Source organism: Aulonocara stuartgranti (assembly GCF_965226115.1).
Source record: "Aulonocara stuartgranti genome assembly, chromosome: 2".
Classification (NCBI taxonomy): domain Eukaryota; kingdom Metazoa; phylum Chordata; class Actinopteri; order Cichliformes; family Cichlidae; genus Aulonocara; species Aulonocara stuartgranti.
In genome coordinates, this window is record NC_138940.1 from 18,555,020 (window position 1) to 18,567,126 (window position 12,107).

The 12,107-nt window shown below is 42.4% G+C and overlaps 1 protein-coding gene across 5 annotated transcripts in view; it reads right to left on the reverse strand.

The window, feature by feature from the left end:
• LOC309688152 (uncharacterized protein) overlaps positions 1–12,107 on the reverse strand; it is a 180,087-nt gene that overhangs the window by 166,136 nt on the left and 1,844 nt on the right. For 2 of the 5 annotated variants that reach the window (XR_014270968.1, XR_014270969.1), the window contains exons 3-4: positions 8,217–8,293; positions 7,996–8,086 (exon numbers count right to left, since the gene is read on the reverse strand). The exons of 2 other annotated variants lie outside the window; for them this stretch is intronic. The gene's annotated coding sequence lies outside the window, so the exon portion shown is untranslated. Of the gene's footprint in view, positions 1–7,995; positions 8,091–8,216; positions 8,294–12,107 lie in introns of all 5 variants that reach the window. One more of the 5 variants, XR_014270970.1, reaches the window with a different exon arrangement.

Consider the following 12,107-nt stretch of genomic DNA (forward strand, 5'->3'; position numbering starts at 1 on the left):
AACTGTGGCCTAGGTAAATGTCTCATAGTTTCTTAATTCAGTTTGAAGTTTCCTGTGTTTTGCATTTAGATCCTAATCCTGCACTGGCAGTTAATCGGAGCCAAACAATGGACCCCGCAGACTTGAAAGCATGGTGGCACGTGGCTCTGACACACCCCAGAACAGGAGTCTTTGAGGAGCACAACAATGAGTTTGTGATTTGGCACCCAAATTCTCAGTCCAATCAAGCATCTGTGGAATGTCCTGGACAAACACGTCAGGACACGTCAATTATAAAGCATTCAATGACACTGACCAGAATGGACAGGGTTAGACAGGAGCAGTCTTGGGTAAGTTACTTTAAAATAGTAACTTAGTTACATTACTAGTTACTTCTCTCAAAAGTAACTCAGTTACTTCAAGTTACTCGTTACTTTCAAAGTAACTAGTTACTAGGGAAAGTAACTTTGATTTTACTCAGAATTCTCTTGTTAATGTGTTTCTTCCATAACTTTGCCAGTCTTCTAGCTTGCTTACTTGCCACAAGTGCACTGTGCCACCTACCAATAGAAAGGAAAAGATAATGTGCACATTTCCACGAGAGAAATCCCACGCCTGGACCGTCATTGACTGCTGCCATGATTCTAGCCTACGTCACAGCATCATGTGCGCCTTTTACATCCAACACAAAAACTGCAGTCGTGGTGCTTTCGATTGTACTCAGAACTTCTGCCTTCTGAATAGGAAGATGTAGGCAACACCAGACTGCATATGAGCTGCATACAGGGCTGGACTGGGACAGGAAAAACAGTTCACACAAAGTTCAGGGGGCCGGCCCGGAGGCTGACGGCCCAAGAGCCCAGAAAACAGTCCAGGGGGACGGGCAGGCGGCAGGCACCGGCGGCGATGGAGCAGACCAGGAGGCCGGCCGGGCGGGAGGCACCGGCGGCGACGTAGTTCAGGGGGCCGTCCATGACGGCGGTGTAGTTCAGGGGGCCGTCCATGATGGCAACGACGTCCGGTCATCGGCCTGGAAAGCGGCCGAACAGGACGTGCAGGACAAGCAGGCCGGACAGGATGAGCAGGACCAGACGGCATGGGGACCTCAGGCGCAGACGAAGCTGAACACTCGGAGGCTGGACCAGGCGGAGCTGCAGAGGCTGAGGCTGGACCAGGCGGAGCTGCAGAGGCTGGACCAGACGAGGCGGAAGCAGATGCTGCGGGCGGCTTGGATGTTGAGGTTGCAGGCGGTGGAGCTGGTGGTGGCTGAATGGCCTCGCCAGAACCGTCAGCAGACACTGGGATGTGCTGGCTGGGTCCTCCCGGACCCCCAGCTGACGAGGCAAGAGGCTGAACGGGCCCCTCGGACCCTCCAGCGGAGACAGGAGGCCGAACGGGCCCCTCGGACCCTCCAGCGGAGACAGGAGGCTGAAGCGGTTCCTCGGACCCTCCAGCAGGAAGAGACGGCTGAAGCGGTTCTCCAGAACCCCCAGCGGGAACAGACGGCTGAAGCGGTGCAGGTGTTACAGCAGTGATACATGTTGCACACGTCTGCTGTTGCTCACAGTGGTCCAAGGGGCCTCTCAGGGAGTTTGTGTGTTTGCTCAGACACATGAAATATTAGAGGGAACATTGTTTGTAATTATGTGAAAGTGCATTTGTTTGTCTCACTAGTCTTGGTACAAACACTTCTCCCAGTGACATTTTGTGTCTTGGTCAAGTGCATCAGCACCTTTCTGTCAATGCATGCACGTAGTTTGAAACACGAGTAGGTGCATCCCAATATGTGGTGGTGGTGTTGAAAACCAGTCCTCAGGGACATGTTATAGAACACAAACTGGGTACATCTACTTATTTTTGAGAAAAACTTTATCAGTAAAACAAAATATCCCTGGATTTCCTAAAAGCTTCTGTGCTGTTTGTATGCCATTAAATATTTTAGTTAACAGAGGTGTGTTGGAGCACACGTTATAATTGTGATAATTTTTCACCAACATACTTATTTAAAATATAAAAATGGAAAATCTGCAATTATAACAGACAAAGCAAAAATCAAGCATGAGTGAATTCTACTCTTTATGTTACTGCAATGTCTCCTGCTGTTACATCCAATCTCTCAGAGAAAATTACAGGGTGCCTGATTTCTTTCCCAGATGGTGCACACATATTTGAGCCCACTTATGGCACTTGTGTGGGCCAAATGTGGCCTGAATGCTACACCACACCTGACATGTGACCTATGTAATGTGGAACTCATCAGCCAAGAACATGAAAAATGGTCAATTCTGACCACATTTAAGCCACAAACTCAGTCATAGTTATTAAGATACTAATAAGAAAGGTTAATATAACTGCAGGACATATTCCCTGTTTCACTCAACAGACCTAATGTGACTAAGCAGAGCACATCTGCTCTCTAACTCTGTTACGACAAGCTAAATGCTGCATTACCCAATGCAAATGCTAACCACAATCAAAACTATGTTTCCGTTGTTAACTGGTTAAGGACGTTAGGCATGATTTGACCAATGACAGATTAGCATAACAACAACAAGAAGTACTGTAAAAGTACACAGGAAGTAAGACTCCTCTGTAAGCAGGTCACCAAGTCACATGGTTTCCTACCTAGGGATGGGTATCGGTATCCGGTGCCATTATTACGGAAGAGGATTAGGGCCACTGGAAAAAAAATCTGAGAAAAAAGTCAGAATTCTGAGAGGTTTTTGGAAAAAGTTTGATAATTTTTCCATTGTTTAAGCACTGCTTCCAGCCAAGAGTGATACCATACAGTATATCCCCTATAGCTGCAGAAAAGGCTAACATTGTTATCTTTTTACCAAAAAAAACCAGCTGAAAATGAGAGGTTTTCGGACAAAGTGTGTGTTCTCCATTCTTTAAGCACTGGTTCGAGCACCGGCACCGTTTCAAAAGTATCGGTTTGGTTCTGGTATCGGATAAAACCTAAACAATACCCATCGCTATTCCTACCTGCAAATTCCACAGTGCCCTTTCCCAGTTATCCCACTAATAGGTTTTCTTAAGGACTTTAATCTGATTATTTTTAAATAATCCACATTGAGAGGTTGGGATGGTTTATTTAATCTAATTATCATTTTATATTTTGATCTCTTGAAAAGGGGCAGCACGGTGGCACGGTGGTTAGCACTGTTGCCGCACAGCAAGAAGGTCCTGAGTTCAATTCTAACATCAGGCCGGGGTCTTTCTGTGTGGAGTTTGCATGTTGTCTGCGTGGGTTCCCTCCGGGTACTCTGGCTTCCTCCCACCGTCCAAAGACATGCAGTTTGTGGGGATAGGTTAATTGGATAACCCAAATTGTCACTAGGTGTGAATTTGCAAATGAATGTGAGTGCGAATGGTTGTTTGTCCCTGTGTGTTAGCCTTGCGACAGACTGGCGACCTGTCCAGGGTGTACCCCGCCTCTCGCCCTATGACAGCTGGGATAGGCTCCAGCGCCCCCCGCGACCCTGAAAAGGATAAGCGGAAGTGAATGGATGGATGGATCTCTTGAAAACAGAGCAGGTGTAAACTCATCTGCTTATGTACAACTGCTAGTCACAGTGAATGCAGTGTTTGTGCTTGTGAGACACAACAGCAAGGTTAATGACTGAGCAACTGAGAGCTGGCTTCAGTGCAGCTAGAAGGCGTTAGAGCTGCTAATAGATATAAGAAGGCTGCTTGTGTAGTGGATTCCCTGTTGCTCCTTCTTGCTTTAACCTAGCCAGGCTAATGGAGAGAAGGAGACGCCAAAGAGTTACTTGTGCATTAAAAAACCCCCCCAAAAAACAACTTCCTTTGTATATTTTTAGTCATCCGTGTGTGTGTGGCATTAGTTCCAGTTCAGGTGGTACTACTGCATTATGATTTTTTTTCATATCTTATCGCTTTTATATCTGTTTCTTACTTTGTGAAAGAACTTCCAATTATGAACGTTTAATCGTAGCAAAACCTGTATTGTTTGAACAGGCCTTAAACTTAAACTTAAACTTAAACGGGCGACCGTGGCTCAGGGGGTTGGGAAGCGTATCTGTAACCGGAAGGTTGCCGGTTCGATCCCTGGGCTCTCTGTCCTGGTCGTTGTGTCCTTGGGCAAGACACTTTACCCTACTTGCCTACTGGTGCTGGCCAGAGGGGCCGATGGCGCGAAATGGCAGCCTCGCTTCTGTCAGTCTGTCCCAGGGCAGCTGTGGCTACAACCGTAGCTTGCCTCCACCAGTGTATGAATGCGAGAGTGAATGAATAGTGGCATTGTAAAGCGCTTTGGGTGCCTTGAAAAGCGCTATATAAATCCAATCCATTATTAAACTTGCCCTGTGTTAGCTACCTGTGTCTGTTTTATTGTATGTCATTATAGGAATAGCCTGTGTGACAGCAAACACATGCTTTTGTTACGTTTGATTATATCGTCAGAATGTAAATCATATTATATTACCACATAGCAGTTTTACCCTTTTGGACCCCAAAGAGTGCTGTCGGGCTCATGTACGCTAGCCAACAGCGGTTTTGTTTTGTTTGTTTGTTCTGGCTTGCTCCTGTTAGTGTAACACTAACATTATGCTAATGTTGTGTGCTTGTTTCATGGCAGATAAAGAGTAAGAAAGTTGGTTCAAACAGGCGATAAGTGCACTGTTCTCATATGTGTAACATGCAGGTATCTTATATTTGTTACTGTAACAGCTCCATGTTTGATTGCCACTGGAAACTCCAGCTAATCCTGTACAGCTAAACCTTTAATGTATTTACATCCTGTCAGAGGTCAGTCATCTGTATGCCTTACCTACACTGGTAGTTTCTACAAGTGCTTCCTTTAAAGATGAGAAAAGTTCCATTCAGGACCTGCACACTTTTCTTTGCTAGATGCTAAGTCACTGAATTTTACTGACAAACCACAATCTCTGATTTAATGCTGCTAGTCTTTTTCTGTGTGGATGTCCCTTCACAGTCTCAGCTTCAATCAACTAATGGATGCACATGTAAAGTAGTTTTTGTGTAAAAATAAATAATATGAAAATATAACGGAGTAGGGTGTGTACAGCCATCAGGACAAAGCTGTTAAAGGTGATTGATATGCACTAGAGTAGCCTGACATTTACCCAGTACCTTCACTACCACAGTTCCTGTTTGGCCTTTTACACCTGCAGTTATGTAAAGTGATACCAAGTAGAAAACATGCTTGGTCATGCCCAGCTTGATAACCTCACACTGTGCTAATGCCAGTACATCTCTGCTTAATCGGTATTATTGACAGTGATTATTTCATTCCCTTTCAGCGTTCGTGGACTGTAACACTGGGAGACGTGTGATGGGGCGCATCTGACTGCAATGGGGGAATGGTGGGAAGTCGTTTTTTTGTCAAGTAGTTTTAAACTTCTTTTATAAATGTTTTTGATAGTTTTAAGTGTTGATGGACAAGCAAGTGACCAGGACGTCAAACAATAGTCCATATGAGAGATGATCATTGAGTAAAAATACATTTTTGCAACATTCATATTTAAATTATTACATATATGATTAAAATTTTGATTATTAAATTTAAGTACCTGGGACACTTTATTTATGTTGGGTCTAGAATGACCCCAAGATATTTAAATTCTGGAGCTAATTCAAGCTCTACTCCATCCAGGAATATGTTTGACTGCCTCAAGTTTCAGGGGCGTTTTGAAAAATACATACAGACAGTTTCTGAGGTGTTCAACATTAGGTATGAGTCCTCCAGCCAGCTATGCATTAATGCTAAAGCAGCTGTAAGATCTTTTGCCACCTGCTGGACACTATTTGCTTGCGTATATATAACTGCATCATCCGCATGCCTTTGAGCAAATATATTTGGACAGACTTCAGGTAAGTTATTGATAAAAAGAGAGAACAATAAGGGCCCAAGAACGGATCCTTGAGGAACCCCTGTATCGCAGTCTAAATATGGAGATTTAACCCCGTCGAACACCACACACTGTTTCCTGTGTGAGAGATATGAGGCAAACCACTGAAGAGCCTGACTGGAGATATTAAACTGAGTCAATCTGGACAACAATATCTGATGGTTTACAGAGTCGAAAGCCTTCTTCAGATCTAAAAATACAGCTCCAACACAAGGACTCTTGTCCAGCAGGCTCTTCGAGTTCTCCACTAACAGACACAGGGCAGTATCTGTGGAGTGATGTGCCTGAAAGCCAAACTGCAATGGATGTAATGAGGGCTGGGCGTTTTCTAGGTGAGCAGTGAGGAGGTTAACCTCCCACTTCTCAGCTATTTTAGATACGACCAGGAGTATGCTTATGGGGCGATAATTAGCCATGTCAGTCTTCACACCTGCTTTGAAAATTAGGGTAACTGCAGCATTTTCCAATCTGTTGGAACAATGGAGTGTTCGAAAGACATATTCAAAATATGAGTTGTTTGAAACCTTGTTTTAAACCTGTAATTAGTTTAGCAACTTCAGTGTCTGAAATATGAGTGATGGTGAACAAATTTTGACCAACATCATTCACATTATCAGAGCATACGACTGGGTCAAAACTCTGACTGATCTCCTTAACAGATGAGATAAAGAAAGTGTTTAAATTACTGGCAATAGATAGAGGCTAACAATAGAGTTATTTACATAAAGTTCAATTGTATTTTTACTTTTGTTTGAATGACGGCCTACTAATTTATTTAAGTGTTGCCAGATAATTTTACCATTACCTTTGGCTCTTTCAATTATATTTATAAAAAAATTGCTTTGGCCTGTCTCAAACTTCTTGTTGCTTTGTTCCGCATTGAAGTAAATCTCTGTCTATCCAGAGTTAGACTTGTTTTCAGGAACCGTTTTAGTAATTGAGCTCTTATTTTCATTAAATTCTTGCACTCTTTGTTTAACCAGGGCAGATTAGATGTTGTCTTTATTTTTTGTCGACCTCTAATGGAGTATGTTGATATAACATCCTTGACAATGTCAGTGAAGTGACTGCTGCAGAATTGTGGATCATCACTACACAATAAAGGCTCCCAGTTAACTGATGCTAATTCTTCTGCTACATTTTGTCGCGGACTTCTTGGTATGAATTCATAAAAGGATCTCCTATTAGATGAACTATGAAAGTGATTCTTTACCCATGATTTTAAGTTTTCTAGAAAATAATATAAAATTGTGGTCTGAAATACCAGTGATAAAATTATAAGATCTATTTTAGTTTTAGAGTGTCTAGTTATTCTTGTGGGTTGTTCAATGTGTTGAGTAAAGTTTTTCTCCATTATGTCCTTGAGTGTTTTTCTGTCCTTTTCACAGTCCCATTTACATTAAAATCTCCCATTACAATTATTTAATTAAACTTATTATTTGTATGATATTTAAGTAATATCTGTAGTTGTTCATAAAAAATATTCTTTGCAGAAGGAGGGCAGCCAAGATTGAAACCCAGGCAGCTGAGGTGGAGGCCCAGGCAGCCGAGATGGCGACCTGGGCAGCCGAGGTGGAGGCCCGGGCAGCCGAGGTGGAGGCCCAGGCAGCTGAGGTGTAGGCCCAGGCAGCCGAGATGGAGGACCAGGCAGTCGAAATGGGGGCCCAGGCAGCTGAGGTGTAGGCCCAGGCAGCAGAGATGGCGGCCCAGGCAGCCGAGATGGAGGCCCAGGCAGCCGAGATGGAGTTCCAGGCAGCTGAGGTGTAGGCCCAGGCAGCCAAGGCAAAAACCCAGGCAACTGAGGTGGAGGCCCAGGCAGCTGAGGTGGGAACCCAAACAGCAGAAGCGGAGGCCCGGACAACAGGGGCGTAAACACTATTAGTTGCAGATGTAGCCTTACTAACTGGGACGGTGGTTGGAGCACAGTTAGTTGAGGTGGAAAGCAATGCAGCGATAGCTGTGCCCATAGGCTAACTAGTCTAATTAGTTAGCCAGTCCAAATCACTGATGTTTGAATTAGGTCCAGGATTTAGTTCTATATCACTAGCCAAAAGTAGCATCAGAAAAAGTTTCAGAATCTCCAGGGACAATTGTGGTGCATTTAATTGTTCATGTTTACCTGGGGGTGGTCTGGCATGACCAAAATCCAAGAATCTTGTGAACAAAAGATGTTGACTCCATTTGGCTGGGAAAGTGGTATAGTTATCCAGCTTTCTTGGACATGTCGAATTCCACAGAAAATAAAAATGTATAAAAACAAAAAGACAAGTTGATGTCAAGGTCCAAGGGTTTTTAGATGTTTTTTTAGGTAGTTTTTTTTGGCAAAAGCACAGGACCTACCAAGCTGTGTGTCTGCACCCTAGCAGCCATCTTGATTTTGCTGCACCAGAGTTGCATTTGGTTTTCCATTGTTTGTTCTGAAAGAAAGAGTTTTGGTCATTTTGGAGGTTTAAAGAAATAGACTGATACTATATGGACAATTGGAACACCTGGGTATCATATCCACACAAATTCAATTTAAATTAATTGAATTCAATAAATCTTTATTCATGGAGCACCAAATCACAACAGCAGCTGCCTGAAGGTGCTTCATATGTGTAAGTACAGACCCTACAACACACACAGAGAGAGCAAAACGAAGAAAATCCCAACAATCAAACAATCCCCTTTGAACAAGCACTTTGGCGACAGAGGGAAGGAAAAACTCCCTTTTAACAGAAAGAAACCTGCAGCAGAACCAGGCTCAGGGAGGGGCGGGGCCATCGGGAACAACTAGTTAGAGATCATATTAGCATTTATCTAGCAAAAAGTGTATTGTCAGTGGTTTCAACAAATGAATACATCTTGACTTCATCCTTAGCCATAAATCTAAACGCTTCATTGTGCAGCCTATCCCAGCTCTTATACTGTTACCATCTGTTCTAATGGACATCAGAGTGTAACGCTCCTCTTTCCTAATGCCTGTGTTAACTAAAATCCTTGGGAAAATTATCATTTATGTTTTTTTCATTTTGTGACCCAAGTAACCACTTTTCAGATTCAATTCCCATCATTGTCAAAAAGGCAGATGAAGTAAACCATTGTTTTGGGTAGCTTCCGCTGTGATTGGCAGTTTGCTAGCATATGGCCATCAGTGTCACAACCATCCCACTCTTGTCACTTTCTGTGCTCTCTTCATCTTGTGTTGAATGCAGTTTGAATAATTTGAGATTTACAGATTTACAGAGTGGGGATTCATAATCGGGAATGAATAGCGATACCCTTATTTGTGATATATTTTCCACGTGACACTATACTGTCAGATTTGTGAGATCTGTGGTCAGAGTCCAATAATCTTTGCAGCACCATAGTTTAAATAGGAGCCATTCTGATTTTCCTGCATCTCAGTCATATCTGTATTACTCAGTGCTGGATTGCTAATATCAAACATGCCAACGTTTCAAATAATGAGTTGGTTTGTGCATACGGAATTCATGTGATCCGGACTACAGGGAGTGCAGAATTATTAGGCAAATGAGTATTTTGTCCACATCAACCTCTTCATGCATGTTGTCTTACTCCAAGCTGTATAGGCTCGAAAGCCTACTACCAATTAAGCATATTAGGTGATGTGCATCTCTGTAATGAGAAGGGGTGTGGTCTAATGACATCAACACCCTATATCAGGTGTGCATAATTATTAGGCAACGTCCTTTCCTTTGGCAAAATGGGTCAAAAGAAGGACTTGACAGGCTCAGAAAAGTCAAAAATAGTGAGATATCTTGCAGAGGGATGCAGCAGTCTCAAAATTGCAAAGCTTCTGAAGCGTGATCATCGAACAATCAAGCGTTTCATTCAAAATAGTCAACAGGGTCGCAAGAAGCATGCGGAAAAACCAAGGCGCCAAATAACTGCCCATGAACTGAGAAAAGTCAAGCGTGCAGCTGCCAAGATGCCACTTGCCACCAGTTTGGCCATATTTCAGAGCTGCAACATCACTGGAGTGCCCAAAAGCACAAGGTGTGCAATACTCAGAGACATGGCCAAGGTAAGAAAGGCTGAAAGACGACCACCACTGAACAAGACACACAAGCTGAAACGTCAAGACTGGGCCAAGAAATATCTCAAGACTGGTTTTTCTAAGGTTTTATGGACTGATGAAATGAGAGTGAGTCTTGATGGGCCAGATGGATGGGCCCGTGGCTGGATTGGTAAAGGGCAGAGAGCTCCAGTCCGACTCAGACGTCATCAAGGTGGAGGTGGAGTACTGGTTTGGGCTGGTATCATCAAAGATGAGCTTGTGGGGCCTTTTCGGGTTGAGGATGGAGTCAAGCTCAACTCCCAGTCCTACTGCCAGTTTCTGGAAGACACCTTCTTCAAGCAGTGGTACAGGAAGAAGTCTGCATCCTTCAAGAAAAACATGATTTTCATGCAGGACAATGCTCCATCACACGCGTCCAAGTACTCCACAGCGTGGCTGGCAAGAAAGGGTATAAAAGAAGAAAAACTAATGACATGGCCACCTTGTTCACCTGATCTGAACCCCATTGAGAACCTGTGGTCCATCATCAAATGTGAGATTTACAAGGAGGGAAAACAGTACACCTCTCTGAACAGTGTCTGGGAGGCTGTGGTTGCTGCTGCACGCAATGTTGATGGTGAACAGATCAAAACACTGACAGAATCCATGGATGGCAGGCTTTTGAGTGTCCTTGCAAAGAAAGGTGGCTATATTGGTCACTGATTTGTTTTTGTTTTGTTTTTGAATGTCAGAAATGTATATTTGTGAATGTGGAGATGTTATATTGGTTTCACTGGTAAAAATAAATAATTGAAATGGGTATATATTTGTTTTTTGTTAAGTTGTCTAATAATTATGCACAGTAATAGTCACCTGCACACACAGATATCCCCCTAAAATAGCTAAAACTAAAAACAAACTAAAAACTACTTCCAAAAACATTCAGCTTTGATATTAATGAGTTTTTTGGGTTCATTGAGAACATGGTTGTTGTTCAATAATAAAATTATTCCTCAAAAATACAACTTGCCTAATAATTCTGCACTCCCTGTGTTGGCTCTGTATGATGTCAGAGAGAGCAGAGCTCTCCAGTCTTGGCTCATCCCAGGGAAACTACTCTGGCTGTGAGCACAATGGACCCACCCATTTACTGTTTGTGAGTGATGTTGACTTTAACCCTGAATAGTGGACACTACAGTGGACAGCTATTCAAAGGCTGCTTGCTTGTATTTGTGTCAGTGTTGATGGTGTACTTGCATGGACACTGATGTGTCACTCCACACCTGCCACCCACTGGTCATTTACTGTATGACGTGTTTCACTGTAATTATTGTTATTCAACCCTGTCATGCATGAATTATGACCTCAATCAGGATTTTATTCTTATGTATTTTTATTCATCTTTTCATGCCTAAAGATGAATTAAAAAAATCCTGATTGAGGTCATAATTCATGCATGACAGGGTTAAAGAGAAAGGCACTAAATCAGCTTGTTTCAGACAGAGGCTGAGCTGAAAGGCTTTAGCCATTGCTGGATTATAATCCATGAATAAAAATATGGAGCTGGAAATGTGCATAACAGGCTCTCTTTGATTAACACAGAAAATAGAAAATCTTATATTTACATTAACATTACTAGAAATACTATTGGACCCATCTAATTTTTGCTCCTATTTCATTAAAAAAAGAAAAAACATTTCCAACATGTACATTTGTCTGCATTTCATGCCCAGTGGCGTGTCTAGAAAATTTTTGTTGAGGGGGCCAGGTAGGGGCACAGATTTGGAGAAGGGTGGCAGATTTAATTGGCAGATAATGTTTAAAAAAAAAATTCTACCAACCCTTAACCATAATTCAATAATCCTATAAACCTAATAACCAAATGCACTTTTAACTCTTATTAGAATGAGATTTTAACCACTACGGTGCAAAGTTTTTAGATACTGCGTTGATAAAGTACAAGAGATACAATCAGTGCTTTGTCAGTGTTTACTCAGCATTCAAGGACAGCAATATTTGCATAGTATTTTTACTGACATATACTGCACATATGTTTTGGGCAAAAACATTTTTGAATATTAAAATACGAACATTTGTAGCAAACAATTGACAAATTAGCCAGTTCCAATGTAAAACTTTCTCTGCCTGTTAAAAAAAGAAGATAATCTTCTCACAAACTGGTGTTTGATTTTGAAACAGGAAAAAAGTGGAGAAACAACTGAAAAGACTAA